Source organism: Falco peregrinus, chromosome 12 (assembly GCF_023634155.1).
Source record: "Falco peregrinus isolate bFalPer1 chromosome 12, bFalPer1.pri, whole genome shotgun sequence".
Taxonomy (NCBI): domain Eukaryota; kingdom Metazoa; phylum Chordata; class Aves; order Falconiformes; family Falconidae; genus Falco; species Falco peregrinus.
This window is the reverse complement of record NC_073732.1, coordinates 12,122,454-12,138,790: the sequence shown is the minus strand read 5'-3', so window position 1 is coordinate 12,138,790 and position 16,337 is coordinate 12,122,454. Positions and strand designations below refer to the sequence as shown.

The window sequence follows — 16,337 nt, the reverse complement described above, 5'->3', positions numbered from 1 at the left end:
GTTATGGTTTATCTGATCTATTACGAGTAGGAGAAATGATCTCTTTTTCTGTACTGTGGGATTTTATGTGCTTTAAGCCTGTTCTGTACCTCCTCTCTTGGTCCAAGACTGCTTAGATGTAAAAGCGGAAGTACAGGTAAATAAATGTGGACATCAAAAATATATTTAGGTACTATCTTCTAAGTTGAAACCAGGAAGTTTTCAGGAGCAATATAAATGAGTTGAGGCATCAAAAAAGGGAAGATGTAAACAAGGCATAGTAACGCTAGTGATGGAATTCAACATCCCCCATGCCTGCCTCCCCCCACACCCCAAACACAAGGGAAAACACATGCACACATATACCTCCCCCCCCACCCCGCAACAATCAAGGCACTTGCATTAAATGTCTTTGATGCTGGTATAATGATTAGGTGCTTATTTAACTCCTGGAGTTAATGAGGAGAAGCTGTCTTTACATCATGTATCTTTGTGGAGTATGAACCTGTGGTAGATGCCTATTTTTGGACAAGATAATATTGTAAGACATGGTTAGCATCAGGGCTGGAAGATGGCATCTTATCCATGTTAATAATGTTCTGTGTCTTCCAATGTCAAATCCCTTATGTAATTATCCTATTCAGTATAGAGAGTGTCCCTTCCTGGAAGGTGTGTGCAATGTAACTGAACCTTCTGATCACAGGTGAGATGTGGCTATGCATTTAAAGGGAACTAATGAACAAAGTAACTTAAGGTGCATATTAATAGGCTGTATACTGAAATACAAACTTGGAACTCTGCCTTCCTTAGAGAGCAAATGTTCTCTTCCTCTCTATTTTGAGGATATACTCTGTTACAATCAAATTACTGACTGGGAACTGTAATTGCTCTTTAAAACTTGTTTCAGGTATAATAGCTTGATGAACTCATCCATGGTAAAGGGATGAGGGGAAGGTGGGAAACAGCTAACTTGAACAAGGACACGCAGTCATAGTCTGCGTGTATAAGCATGATATGATAGTACTTGAGAAGAAGCTGCATAGCTAGGTTTCAGATCTTTAAGTAATACCAGTAATCAAAATAAATGAATGGATGTAATTGAAGGGGCAGGAATACCATTGGTGTACGTAAAAATGCAATTTGATTTGAAGTTAATCAGAAAATTTCTGGAGAAAACCGCATTTCAATTGAATCTCATTTAAAGCAAGTGATAGAAGCTACATAACTTTGGCAAACTTTAAGCCAGGATTCCAAGTGTTAAAAGTTGTGCTTTGAAGATCTGCTACATTGTATTCCACAATGTTTTTCATGTTTATGTAATGACTGTGTGTGCTGCCATATCTTAACTCTGGTAGCATTCTGCCTGATTTATTTAGCAGATAGCTTTCTGCAGTAAAACACTGGTAGTAACAATGAAGACCTGCATTATACCCTAAGATTATGGATTAAATAAGTTAGTTTCATTCTGTTACTCAGTTATGAAAAGCTGGACAGAAGAACAAATGTATTTCTTTGCCAAAAATAAGATGGCAAAGATCCTTTCTTAAAAGTTGTCATAGAATAAATTTGAAGTTGATATAGTTCTGTTGCATATTCCCTATTTCTCATTTACCTCAAGTGTTTGTAGACTTGCAACTGAATGTAGCCATGTTTCATACTAGAGCCTTGACAGAGGGAGTCCAGCTGAAAACTATTATCATCCCTTTGTAACTAGAATTGGAAGAAGCACTGTTAAGAGAAATGCTCTTTTTTTAAAAAAATACATTTAAATACTTTGTGGAGAGAGTGGCTCTCTTCAGGTTAACTGTGAAGAGGAAAGATGATTTTTGTGGAATTTAGTGTGTGAAGGAATGGTACTGCTTAAATGCCTTCCATTAATGTTTAAATACTTGAGCACTATAGTCACAGTAGTAAGGATGGGAGTTTTTTCTTTTTTTTTTTAATAGCTTAGGGGTTCTTGACATACTGCCAAAACCAAAGTGGAGTTGGAACAGAATGGGCACTGAAGATTTTGATTTAACTGTGCTGTATGCAGATGAAGTCAAGTAAGCTAGAACCTGAGAACTACTGTATATTTGGAAAGTTAAGTGCAAATGTAGTAATCAGTTAATTTTGAGAGCACACTTAAAATAAATGTAAAGTTGCCTGTGATGCTCCACTGAAGTGACAGGCAAAGTAATCTCTATCTGTCATTTTCAAAACAATGCAATGAACACACTTGTTGCTGTACTTTATTGCTTCCAGAAGCTGTCTGGAGTAAAGTGTATTCTCTTGGTGTATTAGGCTTTTTCCTCTGTCGCAGACTTAGCCACAGGCTGTTAAAATTCTTGTAGTTCTAAATAAAGTAGACTGGTATTGGGTAACTTAAGTCAATGCGTAAAATCATTGTAGTTGTATCACCTATTTTTCAAACGTCTTTATTTCATGTATTTTGTTCAGATGAAGCCTGAGTTTCTATTAGACTGAGATTTTACACTTGAATTCTAGCTATGTTTCCTGCTGGCAACAGCTGTATTGTCACCAGAAACACCTGGTCAACTCCCTCAACTTGTTCTTAGCGGTCTGACTGTTCTAAACTAGCATTGTTTCTGTTGTGGTATCTGCTGTATTGTTGCAGTTTTGTGGCCACTTAAAGTTACTGGAAACCCTATTAGATCTCACCTGTACTATTAATGCAAGTAATTCTGATCTTGTTTTAGTGGTGGTAGAGCATTCTAAAAACTTAATCAAAAGTAAGCCAAGTAGGTTGCTGTGCATAACAAAATTGCTTAATATATTTTTATCTAAAAGCTGTTCCCCTTCAACTAAGAAATTGTTTCTTCCTTGCAGATTTTTAGATTTGCAATATTGTTTTGCTTAAACAAAATTATGTTAGGCTATTTGGAAAGACAGCTCAGTAAGATGGCAAATCAAGCTGTATAGCAGGTGATATGGGTAATGGATCTAGCAACAGAGTTAAATCAGTACAGAACTTTCTCTGTTCTGTAACCCCTTCTGAGATTGAAGTTGTCTTGAATGTTGTTAACAACTCGGTTACAAAATATCTATGTTGTACTTGCATAGTGTTCCTGGGTTTTTGCCTGCTAGTTCTAGGTGGAGATCTTTCTAAAAAAATTGAGTAGCTCATTTGGTTTTCTGATTGTGATAACTCTGGCATATTTCCAACACCCCTACCTCCCTGCACACACATTGGGAGATATCAAACATGAACATATGGGCACAGAGTGACACAGCAGTAGAAGGATCAAATTGGGTAAACAACCTCTGCATAGAATAACCCTATCCAAAAGTGTGGTGTTTGGTTTGTGGTTTTTTATTTTTAAATCCTAGGACTTGCTGCTTACTGCAAGAACTTGCTTTGGAGAGCTATCTTCTGCCTTCCCCCCCCAAACCCTTTCCAGCTGAAGGTGTGGGGACAAGTTTTCTTTCCAGAGTTTCAGTGGTAGGTACCATTGGACAGGACAAGAAAAACGTCACAAACTGTAGATAATATAGGTTTGCTTCTTTGCAGTGTCTTCTCTGACTTCTGCGTTCTGAGGTGTGGGTGTTAGGATAGCAAGAATGGTGTTCTAGTTATGGCCTTAGCAACAAAGTCAAAGTGGGGGTGGCCTTTGCTAGGAACTGAGCCTTTAAAATACTTTTTGTAGCAGAGTGTCTCAGTCCTGAGCAACATGAGCATCTTGTCTCTGTTGGTTGGCCTAGTAGAACAACAGAATTTGTTATTTGTCAGTTTTTGGTAAGGAGAATGAAGTACTAATGTCTAGGAATAATCTTAGTAAGAGACCTCATAATGCTAGAAGTGTAATCTGCTAATATTGTTGGTATATCACTTAAATCTCTTAATTTGCAGCCATCTAAAAAGCAGGTGTGTCTGTGTGTTTTGTTTTGGTTTTTTTTCATACTTGCTTTTTTAATTCTTCAGCCCTCCTAGGAGATCCTTTCAGAATGTCATTTCTTGAAATGTAGGATCATCTAATTTCCAACCTGCAAGTTTCTCATGACAGTTTTGCCTGCTAACTACATCAGTGCTGTCTTCTCATCTTAAATAATTTTTTTCTCCTGGTGTTTTACCCTTTGCACTTACAGAAAGCATTTATAACCTTTCTGTTGCCAGGCTAAATAATACTGGCTTTATTAGTCGCCTTCTGTAAGAGTACTTTTCTTTCAACTGGAATTCATCTCTCTTGACCAAGGCCAGCTGTGATGGGATAGAGTATTCCAGATAAATACTTCTTTTGTACAAAAGCACTGGAGAATTCTCAGTTACTCTGTAATAGTATATATACTTAAGCATTGGTTCATCTTTCATACCCCCCCTCCTCTCCATTCTTTTCCAGTTATCGCTATGTAAGTAACTGTAACATATAGTCACTAATGCTCATGTCAACTGACAAGGGCTTGGCTTATAGCAAAAGTTCTTGTTTTTAGTACTGAGATACAGGATCTCTGTGCTGCTTGGTGGTTTTGTACTTCATATTCGTATCATTGCAGAATTTCTCATTAGAATATTTTACTGTTTTGTACTTTTGACACATACTTACTATTTTGAGGGAGGGGAGGAGGAGATGAAATGGAGCTTTTAAGTCTTGATAGTTTGGAGAACAGCTCTGGCTTTAGATAATCATATCACCTGGGTAGTTATGCTGAAATAAGCAAGGCTGTAACAATAATACAGCTTTCATCTTATTTCATAGTTTCCTTTTATGGGTAATAGTCTGCTCATCATTACAAATGCTTTCTGCTGAAGTCATATGATGATGTGTTCTATTTGGATGCTACTTAACAGCAATTGGTTGTTTAAATGGTTAGGGATTTAAGAAAACAGAAATATAATAATGAAGGACCTCTCTTCTGTAAGCCTGGAAATAGTAGCAAGAGTCCTGAGTTCTGCCATCAAAAGATCTTTCACTTCTGGAATTTACTGGTGTCCTGTCATTACTGAAATCAGGGTTTCAAGATTTAATTCCATCACAAGTTTAAGGTTATTGCCTGTTTTCAAGTCTTATAAGTGTTTAAGCACCCATAGCTTACAGAAGCTGTCACTTTAAACTTTTTTGTTTTCCAGTGTGGGCCTCTGACTGCACATTAACAAAACCATGAATATCTTGAATCCAGCTATATCTAAAAGATAAAGTACTTAATCCAAAATATTCTTGCTCTTCTGTGTGTGTTTGAAACTGACAGGGGTGGAAAGCTCTAGTTTAATAGTCCTCATCAAAGAGTACTTGTACTCTTTTGCTAAACTCTGATTCGGTGCGGGTATCGATCTATCTATATATGTTCATAGAGTAAACAAATATAACTTCATGGCACTACTGACACAGTGGAGGAAGGTAGGCTGTCGTGAAAAGTATTTGGAAGAACCAGTCTTAAATCTTAGTTTCTCAGGAAGGGAGAAGGGCCTGTTCCTGGAAATACTGTGAATGCTAATGGGATCTCTTTTTAAATAGCATTTTAGTGTTTAGTTGTGGGTTTTTTTAAGCGAAGTGACAATTCTTCCTTACTGTGGTTTTTTTGGATCACTTCAGATTGAAGTACTTTAAATGGCTGACTTTTACCCTAAAATATCTAGTTGGCAGCTAAAGGCTAACAGGAAGAAAAAAACCAATATGCAGAATTGTGTCTAAGTGTTCAGCTTTTATACCATTAAATCTAGCTGAATTGTCATGAATGTTATAGGTATACCGTGAAAGGCAGTTGCTCCCACAGGTACTGCTGTGTTTAGTTACCTTAAGGGAAGGTGGTCTAAAGATGTTAACTTGCAATACTTAAGCTTTGAACAGCTGAGGCAATGAAATAAAGGACCCAGAGTTTTGTGCCCATCGACTCATGAATGCTCCTCAGAGATCACAGTGTGAGACAAATAGGGAAGATGCAAACTACTGTACTTCTGGTTCTCAATAGCTTCTATGAGACATAAGTGAGCGTATCTTTGCTTTATATTATCCAACTCATTAAAAAAACCTACTTCAGAAGGATTTGGTCTTTCTGTTGACGATATCAGAAGTGGAAAGTGACTAAGGCAAGTCCAGACCTGTGACAAAGTCTTAAGTTTGCTTAAATCAAGGTAGTTTGTTACTATGTAATAGTATTCGAGGTTATGGCAACAAACTAAATTTGCACCTACTCTTGGGGGTTTTTGCTGCATTGCTGGGAAGGTTGGTGGCCCAGTTACCAACTAATTTTAAAATACACATTTGTGGTTGGATGTAGTCTAAGCTGCTTTGTTTTTTATACCTGCATAGACTGGAGTAGTGTTTGTGGTGGGAGAGTAAAGGAGAAGCTGATGTAATTTCAGGTTGCTTCAGCAGAATTCAAAAACTTTTACTGGTGATGGTGATAGTTGGAAGTGTCAAGTTTTAAATAATCTATATAAACTTTACAGGTGTAATTATTTTTTTATCAGTTTCTGAAGTTTGTGCTGAATTCAAATACAGAACTGGTCTGCACAGGCATTAGACCGAAACTAATAGTGGTACTCTATCCCTGTACTTTCTGAGGTAATTGTGTAAACAAAGGGGTTTGAAATAATGTACTCTAAGGTAGGAACTTTGGATAAATATGTAGCAGTTGGAAAATAATTCCTATGAAGTACACATGACTTTCACTTAGGTTTTGTATCGGAGGAACTGACTTTCCTTTCTAATTTACTTAGACATCCTACTGAGTGCGGTCATCTCCTGGGAAACGTAGTTGGGTTTTTACTTCCTTCAGTACTGTTGTACTGTTGCACTCTTTGTAAGATATAGTGGAGGTCAGCTGAAAAGCTGGTAGCGTTAATGCCCTAAAGTCTGGCTTGTTTAGATTTTTTTCTCCTTAGACTGTACTGTCATTTTGGTAGCAAGTTAAATCTTTTATGAAGAGTGTAAGGAAGTGTAATCACCATTAAGCTTAGTTAATGGAGTTACTAAAAAAAACAAGTGGTGAGCCCAGAATGTCTGTCATACTTGAATATGTACAGAATGTTTATGCTGTCATTTTAATTAATTAGAGAAGTATCCATTATAAAACACACACTACTATACCACATCTGAAATGTTTTTCCAGAAAATAAAAAAAGCACCCCTGAAACTGTCAGGTTCTTATCATTTAGCTATTTAATGTAATAAATAGTCATACTAGTATATGCTAATAGCATATGCTGTCATTGATATTTGAAATGACAACACCAGACCGCTGTTTTGAAAATTCAGTGTTAGAAGCTTTATACCCTCCACTCTGTAATTAGTCAAAATAGGTATTTAATAGGAAATAGCTGAAAGTGTTTATTAATAGATACCGCAAGTTTGGTGAGCAGTGTCTTCGTTAACTTTCAGTTCTGTGGGAGAAGTTTGTGCTGGATGACAGATCAAGCTGTCTTCAAACTGCAGTATACAGTATCTGTGTCCCAAAACTGTTCTGCCAGGGGAGCCTTTAAGTACAAAGAAACATACAAGCGAAGTTTGAAAGGCATAGAAGAAGGACCCAAAGTTAGTAGTAGTAATTTGGCATGGTAGCTAATGGGGATTGGAGGTGCTAGGAAATAATTTTTGGGAGAAAAGATTTGCTTCAAAGATCTGAAGTGGGAAAGTAGACGTAGTAAAGATACTGTGATTACTAGAACACTTCATTGCTCATTAATTATATTTGGCATGGGGATGTGCATGCTCCTAGCTGAGTATCTTTGATTAGCAAAACAGATGTAGGATTAAGAAAGGCTGCAGCCTTTATGAAATAACTAAATTTTGCATTTGATAAGATAATGTGTGGAGGGGAGGAAAGGAAGAAACTGTGCTCACTTCTGGGCCTACAGGTATTTTCCTTCTTCCTTCATAAGCCTGCCTATTTCATATTCCTTCTTTAATCTGAAGCCACTCCATTCCCTGTGTGCTTTTTATTCAAGTGCTCCAAAGAGAGTTATTCTGTCTTGCGTTGTGATGAAGCTGCCCTCTCCAGTGAAATCTCAGTTTGTCTTGTCTCCCTTACTAGTGTGTTTTACTAAATGACTTAAAATAAATAGTAAAGAGGATGACATGCGGAATAGTTCTGAAGCTATATGAGTGTCTCATGGATACTTTTTTAAAGATAAAAAAACCCCCAAACCCAAAACAAAAAGGCAATACATCTTGCGTAGGAGTTAAGTAAAGTCTGCTTCCAATTCAGTATCATCTTCATGGAATGGGATTATTTTCATGTTTGCAAAAATGTCTCTCAGGAGCATGGCAAGATGGATGCATAGGTTTGCTCCAAAGTATTCTATTGTTGATGTACACACAAAATACTTAAAAGAAACACTGTTTTCCTTTTTTCTCTTCCTCACCATGTTATCTTCCAGTCCTAAGCAAGGCCAGGATCAATACGTGGTGTTCAGGGGTGGTAAGTTGTAGTTTTGCTCATAAGGCATAGTTAAGTGTTAGTGTAGGATTAAAGGTCACGTGTATGGGAGGCAACTCTTGAGTGGTCTGACTGGGTCACAGAGCAAATTGCAAGAGCAAAGACTTATCAAATCAGCTATTGTAATATCTACTTCTTAAATGATAGTTTTGGTGCTAAAGTCAACCTGTGGAAGGCTTACAGCTCTGCTTATTATATCAGAGCTGTAGAGAAGATTTGTATTCTTCTGACACGTGTTCTGTATTATTCTTAGGTTGTGAATCCTTTCAGTACATCAGAGAGCAGCAGTTTAGCTGGGAGGTAACAAAAAGCATTGAACAGATTTAGGTAGCATCTATTGGAAAATCTCGTTTCTAGGAAGTAGTCTTTCTTCTGACTCTGAAGCAATTGACTATCGGCAAGGAATTCAGTCTTTGGCATGAACCACCTGGCTATGCTATGACCCTGAGGAAAAATAACTTATTAGTGTCAGCTTGTTAGTTTAGTGAACTATGAAATACAGGCATCATTGTTGCTTCTGCATGGAAAGTGTGTGGGTAGCCTAGGAGAGAGGAGGTAAAAGTTATTGGTGAGGTAAAGCAGAAAAAATGTGCTGGTGGTACTTGCACATATGGGAAGGAAGAGAGGAACTTTGTAGTAGGCTTTTTTGGTTGGTATTAAGGTTTGATGATGGTGAGTTGTTTTCTAGCTTAATTTTAAGGCTGAGTTTGACATCCTGCTAAAGTATTTGAAGGAGCTCTAATATTTACATTTGATCAATATTTAGATTTGCTCAAGTTCAGCATCTTAACCCTCTGTATTCAGGTTCTTGGGACGCTCATTTGCTCTTCCCATACTCTGTGATGCCCATGTATGATGCTTCATTCCACAAACTTGTTTTGTTCGTCTAATAACTAATAACACTAAAAAAGTGCGTATGTGCAGAGTGGAATAGACAGTCTCATCAAGGAAGTGTGCCATAAAGCTGAGTAATTCTTTAATAAAGCTTGGTACTCTGGCTTTTGACAACTTGTTCTATGACTGTAAAGGTTGGAACCTTCCAAAAATGCAGTTGTGGAAGCTAATATTTTATGTTCTTTACCATGAAAGAATAGCTCTGAGCACTGTAAAGTCCTGATCCTATCAGTGATAGGATCAGCTTAAAGACAGCTTAATCCTTAGTGTTTAACAGGTGTTTCTTTGGGAGTGACTTCCTTTTGTTCAGCTTTACACAGAACAGAACTTCTCTTCTGTTTCTGTCATGGTCATGATTCTCATACAAGGTAAATGTCTTTGTGCCTGTGTCAGTGATCTGGTATGTATATTGAGTTTACTTTTAATTACATCACTGCAAAGTATGTTGATGTATAAATTATTTTGTTTTGGTCGAGAATATGCATGTGTGACATATGATTCCAAGATGTCATTGGTTCGAGCCCTACCTAGTTTAGAAACTTTACATGTGTTTTAATGCATTTGTCATTGCAGTATCCTTGTGATAGCTAAGGATCCATATGCAGTTCCAGTGCTGAGGAAGCCGGAAACTTAACCTGTTTTAATTGGATTTCTTCCTCAACAACTACAATTAAACCACTTCCTAGATTATATCATGTGGCATAGGAATCTTGCTATACATCAGGCCTATGACCTTTTTGGTGCAGCATTTGTTTAGAAGTCTTGGTTCAGGAGGGTACCATCATCTGCTTGAGATGTCTCAACAGACATCAGCTTGAGTCAGTGCTAAAATCCAGTTATTAGAAAAACAAAAGGAAAACTCCCAAGATCCTCCTGATTTATCCAAAACTCAAAAAGATATTTTGAAGATACAAAGACTTGAGACCCATTCTAGTTAAATAGAAAACAGGTGAGTACTCCCCTTCCCCTGGAAACATTTTTTTTTTTTGATTTTTGGTTTTATCTTTGAAGTGTTTCTCTTTAAGACATACTAGTATGAATGAACAGGCTTCTCAACTTTTGGCATTTCTGTATGTAACCTAGTTTCAGGCTGAATATTAACAAAATGAAGATCCAGTCTCCTCCCTCTTTACCTTGTTTTCAAGGTAGATCTGCACTTAAGCCTATAATCTTGGGTTTATCTGTGGCACTTGTCTGGTCTGCAGGTACAAGTCAACTGTTTTTTGTGGTTCTTCTAGCAGTAACTTCTGTAAGATCCAGTTTCTGAATTTCTTCATTCTACTGGCTAATTAAAGGCCTTTTTTTTTGTTGGGTGTTTTTTTTTTTTTCTTTCTGCCTCCCTCCTAGTTGTCTAGAAGACTGCAGAGATCATCTTATGCTAATTTAGACTTTGGGTGGTCAAATCATGTTTTGCTAGCTGTTGAGCTTACCAGGTCTCTGTAATTTAAGACACCTTTGTAAAAGTTGATTAGGAACTTGGCAGGGCTTAGGCAACCTGCCATGCTGCAGCTTGGGGCATGTATTGTCTAACAGGCTCTGCAGGTAGGACATGGGTATGTACCGTATCAGTATTTGTCTTGTGCTATTGCTCTTGATTTTACTTAAGGGCTGCACGTGCCAGATGCAGGTGAATGGCAGACTACAAATAAAGTACAGTCTGGTCCGTAAGGTTAGAATCGGGAAGAGGCTTGGTGTTGTAGCAGTAGGTTCTGCATTCAGACTCATAATGTTGAAGTAAATGGAGCTATGCAGCTCGAAGGCAGCTGAATGTTAAGCACTGGGCAGGACAGACTTAGGAGTGGGTCATGATTTTGGGTACTTTTTGGTTCACTTTCATGACAATAAAATCAGGCTTCTAAACTGAAATTTGCACTAATCTCTCAATTGACTTTTTTCTTCACTGGTAATAAATGCCCCCTGCCCCAACTTTGCTGCACCTGTTTACTTGGTCTTAACTTGACCACCTATCTGCTAGCTTGTCTTCATTTTTGGCAGTGTCACAGATTTGTACTTCATGAAGGATTCTGTGCCTTTGTTTGTGTGGTCTCACAGAAGGTAAAAACTCCTAATTCAAATTCATTCTCCTCTTCTGAAGAGAATGTTCTCCCTCATGCTTGCCAGGCAGCATGTGGCTTTTTTTTAAAAAAATGTTAGTGAAAGCTTAAGTCACTGCACAGATAGTGAATTTTGGCTCCTACTAAGTAAGGGTTTCTAGGGAAGCTGAAAATGAAGGACAGATGAGGTTTTGCTTCTGTTGCATGTGATTTATTTTTTTTGTTGTTGTAAGTCTGTTGGAAACAAAGAATTGACATCAATTCACTCTGGGTACAAATAGCAGAGCTTTGGTCAGAATTTGGCAGCTGGAATTCTTCTTGTCCCTTGAAGAGATACTGGTTGCTTTTGTTTAATTTAAAAAAAAAAAAAAGAAAATTGAGTAGTATTTCCATGGCTGCTAACGAGTTGGAACCACAGTTGTATTAGCACCAGGTAGCAGAATTGCATACTGAGAGTCTCATAGTGTAAACTTCTCTGTCTAGCAGCTTGTCAGTAAGTAGCAGTAATTTTAAAGTTCCCGTAGAAGTAAAGTCAGTCTCTTGCTATAGGATCCAATTTGGCAGAGACATTTTGCTCTGTGACACAAGTGTACAGAAGAAAAAACTTTGAACGTACCTATTGCTCACTTCTTCCCTTTTTTCCCCATTGCTGTGCTGAAAGGGAAAGAGATCTGTCAACAGAGACAAAAACTGCTTCAGTGCTTTGCAGCTAATGTTTGCTATGTTTATATGTGCCTGTTCCCTGTGTGTTATAACAAATGTTTCATGTTATTGAGATGGCTTAAATATCTCTAGGCTTCTTAAGCTGAGCTGTTGCTGGCTGACTTGTACCTATCCAGATAAGACTAATCTTTTACTGAATACAGGTAGAGTCAGAAGTTTCTGGGTTCTTATGCTTTTTGGTAATCTTCATATTTTTTTGCAGAAAAAAATTAACTACTGCAAAATTGGCCGACTTAAGCAACAGAACTTAAAATAGAACACTAAGAGAAATTACAGGTGTTGTAAACACGAAAATATTTTCTTGAAGTGTTGAGTCCTGGCATTCTGCCACTGAGAGAGCATTCCCTTTGTTAATGAATTCAAGTCAAACCGTACACTGATGGAAAACTTACTGAGCTAGTTTAGACGTGTTAAAAGTGGTGACATGGAAAGGTGCCATGAGCTAGGTAGACTAGTTGTACAAATAATCTGATACACCTGAACTTACCTTTGTATCCCGTACAACCATATACAGAATAGAACATGAGCAGCATTTTTTTTGTTCCTTTAAATTGTCCAGCTGAACAAGAATGTTCTGTTAACTTCTGCAGGTGCTTTTTTTTTTTAGTTAACTTGTGGCCCTTCCCTCCATCCATAGGTTTCTCTTGGTTCTTGAGCTATTTAAATTCTTGTGAGGCACAGTTACAACTGACTATTCATCAGTTGTAAAGCCATCTGCTAACAGTACCTGTGCTACAGTTTTGGGTAGTGCTCTGTTTGCTATTTGTTTTACTTTTCCACAGCCCAAAAGGACTCACTAGAGTTCTGGCTGTGGTGTATAGGCAAATCCACTGCTCTCCTAAACCAGTGATGTGATGGGTGCTGGGTCTCAGTAATCTTTATGGAACAAGGTTTTAAGCTTCTTCCAGGTCACTGAATATATCTTCAGTTTGCTTTCTTGTATCAGGCCCAGTGAAAGGTCTCTACAGTCTCAGACTTCAAATTCAACTGACCTGCTTTGAAGCATGAGAGGCCATTCAGCTTCTGCAACTCGGAAGATCTTCCCTGTGTCACAAAACTATTCTTAACACTGGAGCATGTGATAGCATGTATATAGAATTTTTTTTTTTTCCTCTTCGACAATACTTCTGAGTTCCCCAGACTATGTATTATCAAGCTATGGTATCTTTTGCACAGATACCTTCCAGTACTTTCACCAGACAGTAGCCAGTAGATACAGTGCTACTCTGTTGGCTTGGGTACATGGTATATGTAACCTGTTGGATCACACAGCCCTAACAGCCTGAGCATTCCTCTAGTGAGAAGTGTTGTGCACCTTTTGAGAGTAATTTTCAGTGTTCTTACCTCCTGTGGGAACCTGTAAATCTTCAGTCTGAGGCAATGAATATTGTAACTGCCAGTTAGCAGTGTAGTTCTGTGTAATTCTGAACCATGAGATCACAAATGAAGGTATTCTTATCTCCTCTCCCTTCCTCTTCCGTGCCAAGACTTTTCCCAGTCCTTGTAGGTCATTACGGCATGTATGCATAGATGCAGCCTAGAGAATTCTAACCTGGTGGTATATCCTTTCCAGTTCCTAGCCACTTATTTTGCTGATTCTGTGAAGGTGAGCTTCATTGCCACTATCGGCTAGAAGGCTAGGCAAGGTCTAGGCTCTTGAAAGACTGTTTAAGGGAAAGTCTTCTGATGGCTGTTTGTTGTAAAGTCAGTGGAATAAGGTGTAGCTCTGGCTCCTTTACTCCCCCCCCCCCCCCCCCCCCCAGTGGATTCCATAGCTTGAGTGTATTTATGGCCTACTGGTGTTTGAGAAGTTTTCTGCTGTAGCCATACCTCTTTTAATATATGGGGTATTTTTAGGAATGGTTAAGAAGTCCTTCCGCTAATGATTACAGAGTAGCTGAATTAAAAAGAACTAGTCCATTGTAAGTGAATCTAGGAAGAATATTGTGCTGAAGCTTCTTTTTTTTTTTTTGTCAGCAGTTTGAAAAGATCTGTTGCTGGCTAACAGCTTATGTATTGTATAAAGTTACCCAGTGTAAAAACAGACATGAGTTAGTCCTAAGTCTATAATGTCTTTGGTGACTGGACTGCTGTGATATTTGTAGTTTACATGCCCATTTTACTTCCTCCTCATAGTCTGGGTTACTGGATTATGTTTTTGAGGAACTGAAGGGGAGGGAATGTTTTCTGAGCTATATGCGATTGCAGTGAGCAACAGGCTGAGAGGTTGTCCTTGGGGGGATGGGAAGTGTGTCTTTGCACACCTGTGCATCTACACAGATCTGAGATCTTGTGTTACTTAAACTGACATCTGTTGCATGGGTTCTTATCAAATGCTTCTGCTGAAAATACTGTTTTTCATATATATATATATATATATATATATAGTCTGTTAGTGATATCTCCATGCTTCTGTATTTGTCATGATGGTTTGATATCTTAATTTGTGATTATGTCTGTCTTCCCCGCCCCCCCCCCCCCCCCCCCCCCCCGCCGTCTTCAGGGGAAATCTCGTGATTCACCTTTTGCCTTTCTGCTTTTGCTCAGAGCTTGGAATATATTTTATCATCATGGTTGGAAACTGTCACTTCTCAGCAGAATGAGAGATCTCTAGTATAATCTAAGGTCCTACTTTAAACAGGAGGTTGGACCAGGTATCTTGAGAGATCCTTTCCAGCCAGGACTTTTAGAATGTTTCAAACTTAACTCTTGTACTCCAGCTGAGCCCTGTGGTTTGAAGAGGAGTTTGCTCTATATGCTGTTAAACTTTGCTTGTCTTGCTGTCAGTATGTTTTAATTGCTTCCAAGAGAACTGATTAAAGTGATGCAGCTCTTTCACTTTGTAGCAATTTTGTACTAGAAGAGGTGCAGAAAACTGTTTCCTTAACACCCAACATGCTTGTTTTACAAAGAAACTGCCTTGATACCTACTTGTCTGTCTTCCCAGCATTCAGGTAATATTACAGTACTAGAAGGCTGTATAATATTGTTTGTCGTGAAGATTTTCTTCCTGTGTACTGAATTTGTTCTAGTTTGTGTGTCTGTGCGTGTATTTCTGTGTGTAGGTTTTTTCTTTAGTATTGGAAAGGGAGAATAAAAAATAATACAGTCCAGCCTAATGTATAATTCACTGATTTTGTGTGCTTTTTTGCATCAAAGGAAGTTAATCTGATAAAAGTAATCACGTGACTCTTACATCATCAGATGCAGTGCAGCAGGTAAGCTTTAGTGTACTCTAGCGTCTTTAAACCATGTAGACATCTTATGGCTGTTTACGGGGAGAAGGTAGAAATGGAAGCAGATAAGCAGTGTTGCTTTTATTCTTCCAACATAGGAAGAGCAAGCTTTGTTGTTCCTTAAGGCTCAATGCTTTCATGCAGCTGAATAACCCAGGATTTGCGTGAATGCAGCTGCAATTGATACACCTTTTTGTATCTTACAGCACCTTGCAGTTCAAGGGACAATATCTTTTTTTTCCCCTGTTTGTGTATAGAAATTCCCTGTCAGGAGGAAGGGAGGGATGATGAGACTATTGAGATGTCACTGAAAAATTTTCTAGGAAATCTTCAGGATGTTGTTGTACCCACTCCCTGAATTATTCTATGAACTACTTCTACAAGCAGAAGGCACAAGATGCTGCTAAACTGAGAATATAACCTTCTGCCTGCATGGAGCTTTGACGTGAAATTTATGTTTGGAGGTGAGGACTGCAGTGGAAAAAGAACTGAGCAGAGTGGATAACCATTGAATTTTGAGTACAGTGAGGAAGAATATTGTGTTAAAATCTGCTGCACAAGACTGTTGAAAGCAAGTCAAGACTAAAGAAAGACTAAAAAGTTATCTTAACTAATTTCTGAGTCAACTGGTGAAGTAGTACAAGTAATTGAATGAGTGCTTGCAAGGGAAGAAAATAGGCGTGTATGTTTGTGGGTAAATGATGAGAACCTTTTGAGCAGCAAGCAAAAATGAGGTGCAGCTATGAGATCAGTTTAAAATGAAGGAAAGAGGTCCAAACCAATTCTGCTGTTAAACCATTTGCATTAAGTTCTTCAGTTGAATTGCAGTTAGTCTCAACTCTTAAATGCATTGTATGCTTATATATTTAGAATGTTGCTACTACCTTAACTGGCTAGACTTGTTACAGATACAGCTGATGAAGTAAATTAATGTTATCTATGTTGAAGGAATAAAAATCTGGAATATTAGACGTAACATTATCTGAGAAGTATGCTGAACACTGGATTCTGGATGGCAGGATGGGCAGCTTGCTAGAAGAAAATGTTCTGAACTTAGAAGGCTTATAAACATCCTCCT

General features: G+C 38.1%; 1 protein-coding gene across 9 annotated transcripts in view; it reads left to right on the top strand.

Moving 5' to 3' along the window:
* TRIP12 (thyroid hormone receptor interactor 12) overlaps positions 1 to 16,337 on the top strand; it is a 79,957-nt gene that overhangs the window by 6,086 nt on the left and 57,534 nt on the right. Inside the window, exon 1 of one of the 9 annotated variants that reach the window (XM_055817535.1) lies at positions 3,264 to 3,421. The exons of the other annotated variants lie outside the window; for them this stretch is intronic. The gene's annotated coding sequence lies outside the window, so the exon portion shown is untranslated. Of the gene's footprint in view, positions 1 to 3,263; positions 3,422 to 16,337 lie in introns of those variants that run through there. 9 annotated transcript variants of the gene reach the window in all.